Here is a 12,013-nt window from a genome sequence, read left to right on the forward strand (position 1 = left end):
TGCCTCAGTCTCCTGAGAAGCAGGGATTACAGGCATAGGCCACCACACCCAGCTAAGTTTTGTATTTTTAGTAGAGACAGGTTTTTGCCGTGTTGGTCAGGCTGGTCTCAAACTCCCAACCTCAAATAGTCTGCCCGCCTGGCACTCCCAAAGTGCTGGAATTACAGGCATGAGCCACCTTGTCCGGCCCAACTGATTGTTTTCTGATTGTAAAAGTAATGGATCACTGTAGAAAACTTGGAAAATACAAAAAAGAATTATGAAAACGTCTGTGGCTGCGGCAGGTGGCAGGGAGTCTGTTTCTAGGCCAGTTCCTGAGGCAGAACCAGACACAAGGAAGCAGTGGTGAGGTGGGCTCCTGCACCTGGGGTCCAGCATTAGCTTGGGGCTCAGTCACTTACCAGTGTGTGACTTCGGGCAAACGTTGTTAAACCTCTCTAGACCTCATTTTGTCACCTGTAAAATATGACTAATAAAATGACCTCTAAGATTCCTTCTCAGCTCTGTGAAAGCAGCCTCAGAAATAAACTCTGAGGCCAAAACAAGTGTCATTAGCTTCTCCAAATAAAGTGGAATTACTATTTTCGAGAAATGCTTTAAGAAAGCCCTTGAAAAGCAGATCTATGACTCCATCTGTCTTTCAGGAGCACTGTCTCTTAAAAACAGATGTGAATAATAATACAAATATTTGGCAGGTGCCAATACATGTTAAAAGTCCAGCTCAAGGTGATGACCATTCTGATCAGACCATTCTAGAACAGTCAACCCAGTGGAAAGTGTGGCATCTTTCAAAGTTCTGTGATGAAACAGAGTGATCAAGTTGGTAAAAGCACTTAATATCACATTCAAACAGGGAATGTGAAGGAGGGACTTACACGATACGAAAGGAGACTTGCTTTGTGTAATTGCAGAGGTCACAACAAGGACTAGTGGGTGCCAGGGAAAAGGCACCACATAGGTTTAAGATAAGGAAGAACTTCCAGGAATTAATTCTGTCTGAAGACAGCACAGGCTGTGGTTCCCAAGCAGCAGGAGAAGTCCAGCAAGGGACGCATGGACTAATTGTTGAACCAAGTGACCATATAAAATCTCAGTGTCAAGATGTTGTCATAACAGCGACAACTTCTGGTTACTATTTCCTTTAATATTAGAGATGACAATGCTGTATGATTTTTCACAACTAGGGAAAATGCTGTGCACTGGATCTCATCTAAGGAGTAAGAACCTGAGTGTCAACTCGGACTTTCCTGAGCTGTTCAAGACCAAAGATGCCCAAATAGAGAAAAATGAGGGCAGGTGCGCAACTCACTTCAGAACAGGCTGAGCACCAGGGCTGGCTGCGACTGCTTAAGAGAAACAAAAAAAAGCATGGGATGGGGCCATCACATTCCTATGACCCAGCCCTCCCTAACCTAGCAGGCCTGCTCATGAGTGAGTAATTACGGGAAGGGCTGCAGAGGGCAGAGGGGCCACAGAAGACAGCTGTAAGCAGGATCTTTTTTTTTTTGAGACGGAGTTTCGCTCTTGTTGCCCAGGCTGGAGTGCAGTGGTGTAATCTCGGCTCACTGCAACCTCCAAATCTCTGGTTCAAGCAATTCTCCTGCCTCAGCCTCCCGAGTAGCTGGGATTACAGGCATGCACCATTATGCCCAGCTAATTTTTGTATTTTTGGTAGAGACGGGATTTCACCATGTTGGCCAGGATGGTCTTGATCTCCCGACCTCACGATCTACCCACCTTGGCCTCCCAAAGTGTTGGCATTACAGGCGTGAGCCACGGCACCCAGTCCATAAGCAGGATCTTGATTCACATTTAAGATCCATTTTAAACCAATAGGGAGTCTCCCAAACCTGTATTCTGTATGACTGAAAGGCACTTTCTATCTCCCTTTTCTGACCAGTCTCTAAACAATGCCTCATGTCCATTTTGTTTTGGTCAACAACTGGACAGATTTAACTTTTGGTGGGATTAAAGGTAAATCGTGTTTGGCAGGCTCTACCAACCTTCCTTGTAAGTCATTTCATATCAGGGCCAGGCGCAGTGGCTCACACCTGTAATCCCAGCACTTTGGGAGGCCGAGGCAGGTGGATCACTTGAGGTCAGGAGTTCAAGACCAGCCTGGCCAACGTGGTGAAACCCTGTTTCTACTAAAAATACAAAAATTCACCGGGCATGGTGGTGGGCACCTATAATCCCAGCTACTCGAGAGACTGAGGCAGGAGAATCGCTTGAACATGGGAGGCAGAGGTTCTAGTGAGGGGAGATCATGCCACTGCTCTCAAGCCTGAGCAATAAGAGCGAATCTTCATCTAAAAAAAAAAAACGTCATTTCATATCATATTATAATTCCAGACAAAAAAGGCAGAGAAAAGAGGTGGGAGAGAGAGGAAGGAAAACCCAAGCAGATCTGATATCTTTCTTTAAGGAACAGTCATAGTTTATTTTCCCAGCTTTTGCCAATACTGTTCCTTGGTAAGTACCTCTTGAGGTGTGCCTCCTGGAGGTGTACTGGACCCTCCAGTACCAGGAATAGAATCACCATATCTCAGCCTCTTGGCTTTTCTTCTCTTGAAAACACCATCCTCCCCAGTCCCCTCCCAAGTTTTCTGCACATCACATAGGCTGGTAGCAAGAAAAGCAACTTATGCTCCAAACCATCAAACCCTCTTTTTTTTTTTTTTTTTTTTGTTTGAGACAGAGTCTCACTCTGTTGCCCAAGCTAGAATGCACTGGCACAATCTCGGTTCACTGCAGCCTCCACCTCCCAGGTTCAAGCGATTCTCCTGCCTCAGCCTCCCCAGTAGCAGGGACTACAGGCACGCACCACCATGCCCAGCTAATTTCTTTTGTATTTTTAGTAGAGACAGGATTTCGCCATGTTGGCCAGGCTGGTTTCGAACTCCTGACCTCATGATCCACCCGCCTTGGCCTCCCAAAATGCTGGGATTATAGGTGTGAGCCATTGTGCCCGGCCTCAAACCCTCTTTTATCAAATGTTTGGATTCTTACACGTACATCATTCAAGTTACTTAATGTGTTCAGGCCAGGCCTGGTGATTCATGCCTGAATTCCCAGAGCTTTGGGAGGTTGGGCTGGGGAATTGCTTGAGGCCAAGAGTTAAAGACCAGACTGGGCAACATAGCAAGACCCCATCTCTGCAAAAAATATAAAACTTACCCAGGCATAGTGGTGCATTCCTGTAGCCCCTCAGTTGGGAGGCTGAGACAGGAAGATTGTTTGAGCCCAGGAGTTCAAGGCTGCAGTGAGTTATGCTCAAACCACTGCCTCCCAGCCTGGGCAACACAGTGAGGCCCTGTTTCTAAATAATAATAATAATAAATAATAATGCTGTGTTCATTCTCTAGAAAATAGTTATGTTCCAAGCTCTAAAAGATTGGGGTGGGGGGAAGCAAGCAAACAAACAAAAAGCCCATCAGGGTAGCCACTGTTTCTTACGCCAGCACTGGAACTTTAGCATCTCTTATTACTTTTATTTTCCAGAGCATAAAATGCCTTCTTCTTCTTTTTTTTTTTTTTTTTTTTTTTTGAGACGGAGTCTTGCTCTGTCGCCCAGGCTGGAGTGCAGTGGCGTGATCTCGGCTCACTGCAAGCTCCGCCTCCCCGGTTCACGCCATTCTCCTGCCTCAGCCTCCCAAGTAGCTGGGACTACAGGCGCCCGCCACCACACCCAGCTAATTTTTTTTTTGTACTTTTAATAGAGACAGGGTTTCACCATGTTAGCCAGGATGATCTCGATTTCCTGATCTCGTGATCCGTCCGCCTCGACCTCCCAAAGTGCTGGGACTACAGGCGTGAGCCACCGCCCCCGGCTAAAATGCCTTCTTAATGGCAGCCCAGAGCTTTGTCTTCCATCCTCCCGCAGAGAGGGAAAGGTCCTGTCGCGGGTCTTTCTCGCCCTCTTGTGGTGAGAGGGAAGCAGCGCTCAGCTGGGAAGACAGCAGCTGCTGTTTGCTGTTGATGCAAGAAGCAAGGTCGTTCTAGGGAATATTTAGACTCGATATTTTAATGACTCTGTCTCCATGTCATGCAATGATCTCAGTAAAAGAGGACTGTGAGTCTTGTTCCCAGAGTCTTTTTAAGGCTTCAAACAATAATAAGCCAGATTCCCTTTGTACATAAGACTGAGAGGAGGTGGTGTTACCTCTAGCGGGTGCATATATGCCGTGAATTGCAGCAGTGACCGTTGTTCTAAACAAATCACCCTTGCCTGAGAGTGTGTGTCACCCACCAGAAAAGAGAGTTTCTATTCTGGGCCATCCGAGTTCATTTCTGGTTCTTAATATTTTTGAATGGAAATGTGCTAACTGAACAGGACAAGGCATCACTCCTAATCTCTATGATCTAAACATGGGCTTTTTTTTTCTTCCTACAAATTTACAAACCTTTTTGTTTGTTTGTTTTGAGATGGAATTTCACTCTTGTCGCCCAGGCTGGAGTGCAGTGCAGTGATGTGATCTCGGCTCACTGAAACCTCTGCCTCCCGGGTTCAAGTGATTCTCCTGCCTCAGCCTCCTGAGTAGCTGGGATTACAGGCATGCACCACCACGGCCTGTCTAATTTTTCTATTTTTAATAGAGATGGGGTTTCAACACGTTGGTCAGGCTGGTCTCAAACTCCTGACCTCGTGATCCGCCCACCTCAGCCTCTCAAAGTGCTGGGATTACAGGCGTGAGCCACCGCATCCGGCCGACTCTGACTTTAAAAAGCAAACATACAGGAAGCCCCCAAACAGATGAATTAAGAAATGATCCCCTCCTTTCCTGATCTGTATAACACCACATGATGGGTGACTGAATTTTTGTCCCTAACCAAACTCTTATCCAGTTGGAGACCAAAGCCAAGAGACTAACAAGAAAAATCAGCCTCCAACTCTACATTAATCACCAGTCTATACTAGTCATATTAATCAAATAGTTCATGTGGATGCTAAGAGCTATGTGAGACCACATAAGCCACTCTTTAAATTAAATAATGGGGGCTGGATGCGGTGGCTCACACCTGTAATCTTAGCACTTTGGGAGGCTGAGGCATGTGGATCACTTGAGCCCAGGAGTTTGAGATCAGCCTGGGCAACATGGTGAAACACTGTCTCTACAAAAAACGCAAAAATTAGCCAGGAATGGTGGCATGTGCCTATGGTCCCAAATCCCTGGGAGGCTGAGGTGGAAGGATCGCTTGAGCCATGGAGATTGAGGCTGCATTGAGCCATAATCATGCCACTATACTCCAGACTGGGCAACAGAGCGAGACCCTCTCTCAAAAAACAAACGAAAATTAATTAATTAATTAGTAAAAATGAAGCTGGGCATGGTGGTTTACACCTGTAATCCCAGCACTTTGGGAGGCTGAGGTGGGTGGATCACTTGAGGTCAGGAGTTCGAGACCAGCCTGGCCAACATGGTGAAACTCTGTCTCTACTAAAAATACAAAAAGTTAGCCAGGCGTGGTGGTGGGAGCCTGTAATCCCAGCTACTCAGGAGACTGAGGCAGGAGAATAGTTTGAACCCAGGAGGCGGAGGTTGCAGTGAGCAGAGATTGCGCCATTGCACTCCAGCCTAGGTGACAGAGTGACAAAAAAACTTTCTTTTTTCCATCTCAGAAAAAAGAAAGATCACATCTATCTCTGATTTTACAATTGAGGGGACCAAGACTAGGTTAAATGGCTTCCTCAAAGTCACACCAACTGCAGCGAAGCTCTGAGTTCAGGACACCACCCTCCATCTCAAAGGCTGGGAAGCTGTGAAGGGCTTGTCACTGGCAAACAGTGGTTTGTTTCTCCTTGAACAGGATGTGGCAAGAAATTGTTAAGAGAGGGAGGAGAAGGGAAGGAGAGGAAGGGGAGAGCATTTTTAGCTGAAAATATGGGCTGTTTTTGAGTTGATTAAATAACTACCACTCCCAAACTTCTCTCAGTTTCTATGAGCCTAAAGTAAGCAATTCTGGGAATGAGTTTTAGGTCATTCTTGGATTTCAGCTTTCAGTTACAGGAAGCAACCTGTCTAGGGAACTGCCAGTGGCTGCTTTCTCCAATGCTTCATTTTATTTGCAAGGTCCTTCTGTTCAGAGTTTGGCCTTCTCCTATGGAAAAATGCTCTATGGGGAGTTCCTGACCCTCACACCAGTCAGGGAAACAGCTTCCACGGAAGGCATGCCCCAGGGCCCCTGGGGTCCATACCTGGTTCCATTTCAAGGACCATAAATGGGAGACCCACCAATCACTAAGGACCTGGAGATGATTTTATCTTCCAGGCTGAAACTGCCTTAGAAAGATAACGACAGTGAGGAAGTCTAGCATGGTTGACTCCATCTTGCTTCCAGTCTCACAGGCTGACTCTCTTTGCTCACACCTTGACGTAGGCCAAGTTAACCATGGGAGGAATTTAGTTTATAGTTTAAGTTGGAAGCAAGAATGATAATAGTCCCTCCCTCAAAGTAACCCCTTCCTTGCTCAGGGACCAAAAACTAATAAAGGCAATGAGATTAAAATTATGGGAGGGTCCTGAACTCTGCTAAAATGTAGGAATAGTTTCTATAATCCCTTACTGCTCAGGAGTCCTGTGGCCAGAAGCCACAAGATTTGTGACTTCCCCAGTTGCTCCTATAGATAACACCACTGGTGTAGTACCTCAGATTGGTCTTTTGAGATATTTTTCAGATATTTGCATTCTGGCAACCGACTGGCCCCAAACAGGATCGTGACTCATGACTCAACCAGTCCTGTGGCCATCAGCCAGAGGCAGACTCGGTGAACAAGAACCATTTTTCCACACACTATGATTTCATCACCAACCAGTTAGCAGCACCCATTCCCTAGTCCCCAGCCCACCATACTATCCTTGAAAAACCCTAACCCCAAGTCTTCTGGGAGATGGATTTGAGTGACAGCTCCAGTTCTTTCATGTGGCCAGCCTCAAGTCAGTTCAACTCTTGCTTTTGCTCTGTCGCCAAGGCTGGAGTACGGTGGTGTGATTTTGGCTCACTGCAACCTCTGCCTTCTGGGTTCAAGCAATTCTCCTTCCTCAGCCTGTCTAGTAACTGAGATTACAGGTGCAAGCCAGTATGCCTGGCTAATTTTTGTATTTTTAGTAGAGACAGTTTTGCCATGTTGGCCAGGCTGGTCTCAAACTCCTGACCTCAATTGATCTGCCCACTTCAGCCTCTCAAAGTGCTGGGATTACAGGGTGGGCCACCGCACACAGCTTAAACTCTTTCTTTACTGCAAATACCACAGTCTTAGTGAACTGGTTTTGTCTGTAGCAGGCAGGAAGAACCCATCAGGCAATTTACAAGCCCAAGAACAAGGAAGGTAGCTGTGACTTCCCCTGGGGCCCTGCCCTCTGGGCTGGAACTAAGTGGGTCTATCATAACCCAGCTTCTCCACCCGACCTTGCTCCTTCAAACTCTACTGCTTTCAAATCACAACTGCATGGTGCTTTTGCTCTGGATACAAGAGAGGAAGTGGACACACAGGAAGGGCCCTGGGCTGAGAGTCGCCTTGACTTCAGCTGTTGGCCTGGCTCTGGGTCAGATTTCACTTAGCCCCATGGGTTGCCAACTCCTCAGCTACAAGACAAACTGACCTTTGAAATGGCTTCTCAAGTCCCTCCTGGCTCTAGGATTTGAAGCCTGTTTTGTGCAGCTTGCTCACACTGTGCGAGGTAATGAAAAGGCTGTTATAGTGCAGTCCTTGTTCTTGGTTCTTGCAGAGGCTTCAGAGACCTAGGTCAGTGATTCTCCAACTTCGGCATAGAATCATCTGGACCGCTTGGAAAGACAGATTCATCGGCCCTGTCCCACAGTGTATGATTTAGTAGGGTTGAGGTAGGGCCTGACAGTTTGCATTTCTTCTTTTTTAAAAGTGTTTGCAATTTTTATTCCAATTACATAAAAATAAAATATATTTGAATAGAAGTAGAAGACTAGAAGGCACTAACAAATAATAGTAACAGTGGTTATCTTTTAAGATAATAAAAGAGGTGGGGCCAAGGCATGGTGGCTCATGCCTGTAATCCTAGTGCTTTAGGAGGCTGAGGTAGGAGGATCGCTTGAGGTCAGGAGTTTGAGACCAGTCTGGGCAACCTAGTGAGATGCCGTCACTACAAAAAATAAAAATAAAAATAAAATAACATTTTAATAAGCAACGGAAAATAAATTTGTTTTGTTTTTGAGATAGAGGCTTACTCTGTCGCCCAGGCTGGAACGCAGTGGCACGATCTGGGCTCACTGCAACCTCCTCCTCCCGGGTTCAAGCAATTCTCTCAAGTAGCTGTGATTACAGACGCGCCACCACTACACCCAGCTAATTTTTTGTATTTTTATAGAGATGGGGTTTCACCATGTTGCCCAGACTGGTCTTGAACGCCTGAGTTCAGGTGATCTGCCCACCTCGGTCTCCCAAAGTGCTGGGATTACAGGCCCAGTGTTTTCTTTAATGCTGAAAATTTCTGCTAATAATTCTTTTCACAAAACATCCTTTGTTGACATTCTACAAATACCATCCCACAATGTTCCCAGTATTTTCTTCTTGTGGAGGGAATTTATGTTTCTTTTTGACTTTTGTGATATTTATTATTTCAGGAAGATTTTTCAGAGAAACCTGCTGGCCTTCTACTTGGGATATTAGATATCCTTGATTTATTTGTTTTGCTCCCTCGTTAGTGTAAACAATTAGAATTAAAGGGTCATTTGCTGAGATACCACATTTTTTCAATGCCTCTGAAATATTGCTATTTGGGGAAAGGTTGAAAATAATTTCAGTAGATAGAGCTCTTGACTTCATTTCTCCCAGTTTGTAGAAGCAAACTGCTTTCTTTGCGGCTGCAAATATCTCAAATGGATTGACAGTCACTGCAGGATGTATCAGTGAGCCATCAATGATACCTTCCATGGCTTTCTTTCTCAAGTTCCCCGCATTTTTTTGCATCTTTAAATAATATTAATAGAAGAGTTAGCCGGGCACGGTGACTCACTCCTGTAATCCCAGCAATTTGGGAGGCTGAGGCGGGTGGATCAACTGAGGTCAGGAGTTCGAGACCAGCCCTGCCAACATGGTGAAACCCCAGCTCCATTGAAAATACAAAAATTAGCCAGGCGTGGTGACACATGCCTGTGATCCCAGCTACTTGGTAGGCTGAGGCACGAGACTTACTTGAACCTGGGAGGCAGAGGTTGCAGTGAGCCGAGATCGGGCCACTGCATTCCAGCCTGGGTGACAGAGCGAGACTCTGTCTTAAAAAAAAAAAAAAAAAGGCTGAGCACAGTGGCTCACGCCTGTAATCCCAGCACTTTGGGAGGTTGAGGCGGGTGGATCACCTGGGGTCAGGAGCTCGAGACCAGCCTGGCCAACATGGCGAAACCCCATTTCTACTAAAAATACAAAACCTAGCTGGGCATGGTGGCATGTGCTTGTAGTCCCAGCTACTCAGAAGGCTGAGGCAGGAAAGTTGCTTGAATCCAGGAGGCAGAGGTTGCAGTGAGCCGAGATGGTGCCACTGCACTCCAGCCTGGTGACAGAGTGAGACTCCGTCTCAAAAAAAATAAAAGAAAAGAACGGTCACCCGTCCGGTCTCTGCTGCATCTCCTGCATGTCTTGTAAGTTCCCAGGTGATGCTGATGCTGCCAACTGGGGACCACCCTTTGAGAACCTTTGGCCTACAGCTAGAGGCACCAAGTATTCTCCAGTTCTTACAAAACATGCCAAGAGATTGGAACCCTACTCTGCCAGCAATAAGAAGGCTCCTACAGGCAGACACCTAACCCTATACCTGACGACAGATTCCGACATAACCTGTTTCCCAGGGTCGGTCTCATGGAGACCGTTCAATGATAACCAATATTCACAGAGTGTGTTATAGTTTTCAGAGAGCTTTGCTTTACTTCATTTGTTTCTGCTCACAATTCTATGATATGGATACCGTATCTTCATTTTTGGAGAAAAACAAATCAAGTGAAGTCTTTGATGAATGTCGTGGTCAAGACTTTGATGAGTGTCATGCAGCTACAAAGAGGTGCAGTGGGGACCCAGGACTCACCAGGTCTTTTGAGTCTTCCGTGATCTCTGTACTTTACCAAGCTGCACTTCCATCTACTCTTCTGGTTTATTGGAGCACTGGGTTTTTTGTTGTTGTTGTTTTGTTTTGTTTTTATTGAGATGGAGTCTTGCTCTTTCACCCAGGCTGGAGTGCAGTGTCACCATCTCAGCTCACTGCAACCTCCACCTCCAGGTTCAAGTGATTCTCCTGCCTCAGCCTCCCAAGTAGCTGGGCTCACAGGTGTGTGCCACCACACCCAGCTAATTTTTTTATATTTTTAGTAGAGACGGGGATTTACCATGTTGGCCAGGTTGGTCTTGAACTCCTGGACTCAAGTGATCTGCCCGCCTCAGCCTCCCAAAGTGCTGGGATTATAGACATGAACCACTGTGCCCAGGCTGTGGCACTGTTTCTTTTCTTTTCTTTCTTTCTTTCGTTTTTTTGTTTTGTTTTGTTTTGTTTTGTGAGACAGAGTTTCTTTCTTGTTGCTCAGGCTGGAGTGAAATGGCACAATCTCAGCTCACTGCAACCTCTACCTCCCAGGTTCAAGCAATTCTCCTGCCTCAGCCTCCCGAGTAGCTGGGATTACAGGCATGCGCCACCACGTCTGGCTAATTTTTGTATTTTTACTAGAGACGGGGTTTCACCATGTTGGCCAGGCTGGTCTCAAACTCCTGACCTCAGGTGATCCACCCCACCTCTGCCTCCCAAAGTGCTGAGATTACAGGTGTGAGCCACCGCGCCCAGCCCTGGGGCACTGTTTCAAACTAGAAAATTCCTTCTGGAGGTGCTAATTAGGGATCATTTTAACACGTGCAAAACTGTGTTATTCAGATTGCCATTTTTTCCTGGTTCCGACGCAAAACCCAGTAGAAATCTGAGTTGGAAGCCCTTACTCCTGCATTAGAACATGGCATGGAAATGATCTGGTGAAATAGTGAATTAATTTTCATTGTGTTTCAGTCATTGTAGTCAGTAGTATCAGTTTTCCTGTACTGTCCAATGTGCTGGAGAAGGACTCTCTGGATAGGATTGTCCAAAGATAAATTTTGATACTTAGTTCTCAGTTTTGATTTTTCAAATCTCTGATCACTTTCTTTTTTCTTTTGTTCTTTTTTTTTATTTTTTGAGACAGAGTTTCGCTCTTATTGCCCAGCCTGGAATGCAATGGCGCAATCTCAGCTCACCTCAACCTCTACCTCCCAGCTTCAAGCGATTCTGCTGCCTCAGCATCCCAAGTAGTTGGGATTTTAGGCATGCGCCACCACACCCAGCTAATGTTGTATTTTTAGTTGAGACACGGTTTCTTCATGTTGGTCAGGCTGGCCCTGAACTCCCGACCTCAGGTGATCCACCTGCCTCGGCCTCCCAAAGTGCTGGGATTATAGGCTTTTTATTTTTTTAGAGATGGGGTCTCGCCCTGTTGCCCAGGCTGGTCTTGAACTCCTGGGATCCAGTGATCCACCCACTTTGGCCTCCTGAAGTGCTGGGATTACAGGCATAAGTCACTGCATCTGGCTCTGATTACTTTCTTAATTCCTTTCTGTCCGCAGCAAACATAATGAACAGCAAGTTCTTAGACATATTTGGCAGAGAGTTAACATAAAGTGATGACTGCAAGCAGAATAAGGTCATTCTCCTCTGTAGGTAACTCTTCTGCATTGACTATTAGGAACTTCCTAAATAATGTTACTAAAGTAATGTATCGGGCTCATTCTTGATCAGTCGTTCAGGGAATGCCAGCTGTGGAGAGGATGCTGCTGCTGTCTTTCATGATGAATGACCCAGTACAGTTAAAGGGAATTCAGGCCTATTTAGTAGGATGGACACACACACGCACTCACACAAACACGCTCACAATCACCTGTCACCTTAAATGTTTCTACTTTAGGACAAATGGGCTATCTTACAATGACTTAACTATGCTTGTGCTATGGTGAAACATTGACTCTTGACATAGG

At 46.0% G+C, this 12,013-nt stretch overlaps 1 pseudogene; it reads right to left on the bottom strand.

Moving 5' to 3' along the window:
• Positions 1 to 8,393: 8,393 nt before the first annotated feature.
• On the bottom strand, positions 8,394 to 9,021 carry LOC101021998 (annotated as a pseudogene).
• Positions 9,022 to 12,013: the final 2,992 nt, after the last annotated feature.

The sequence above is a fragment of the Papio anubis genome, chromosome 11, assembly GCF_008728515.1.
Source record: "Papio anubis isolate 15944 chromosome 11, Panubis1.0, whole genome shotgun sequence".
Taxonomy (NCBI): domain Eukaryota; kingdom Metazoa; phylum Chordata; class Mammalia; order Primates; family Cercopithecidae; genus Papio; species Papio anubis.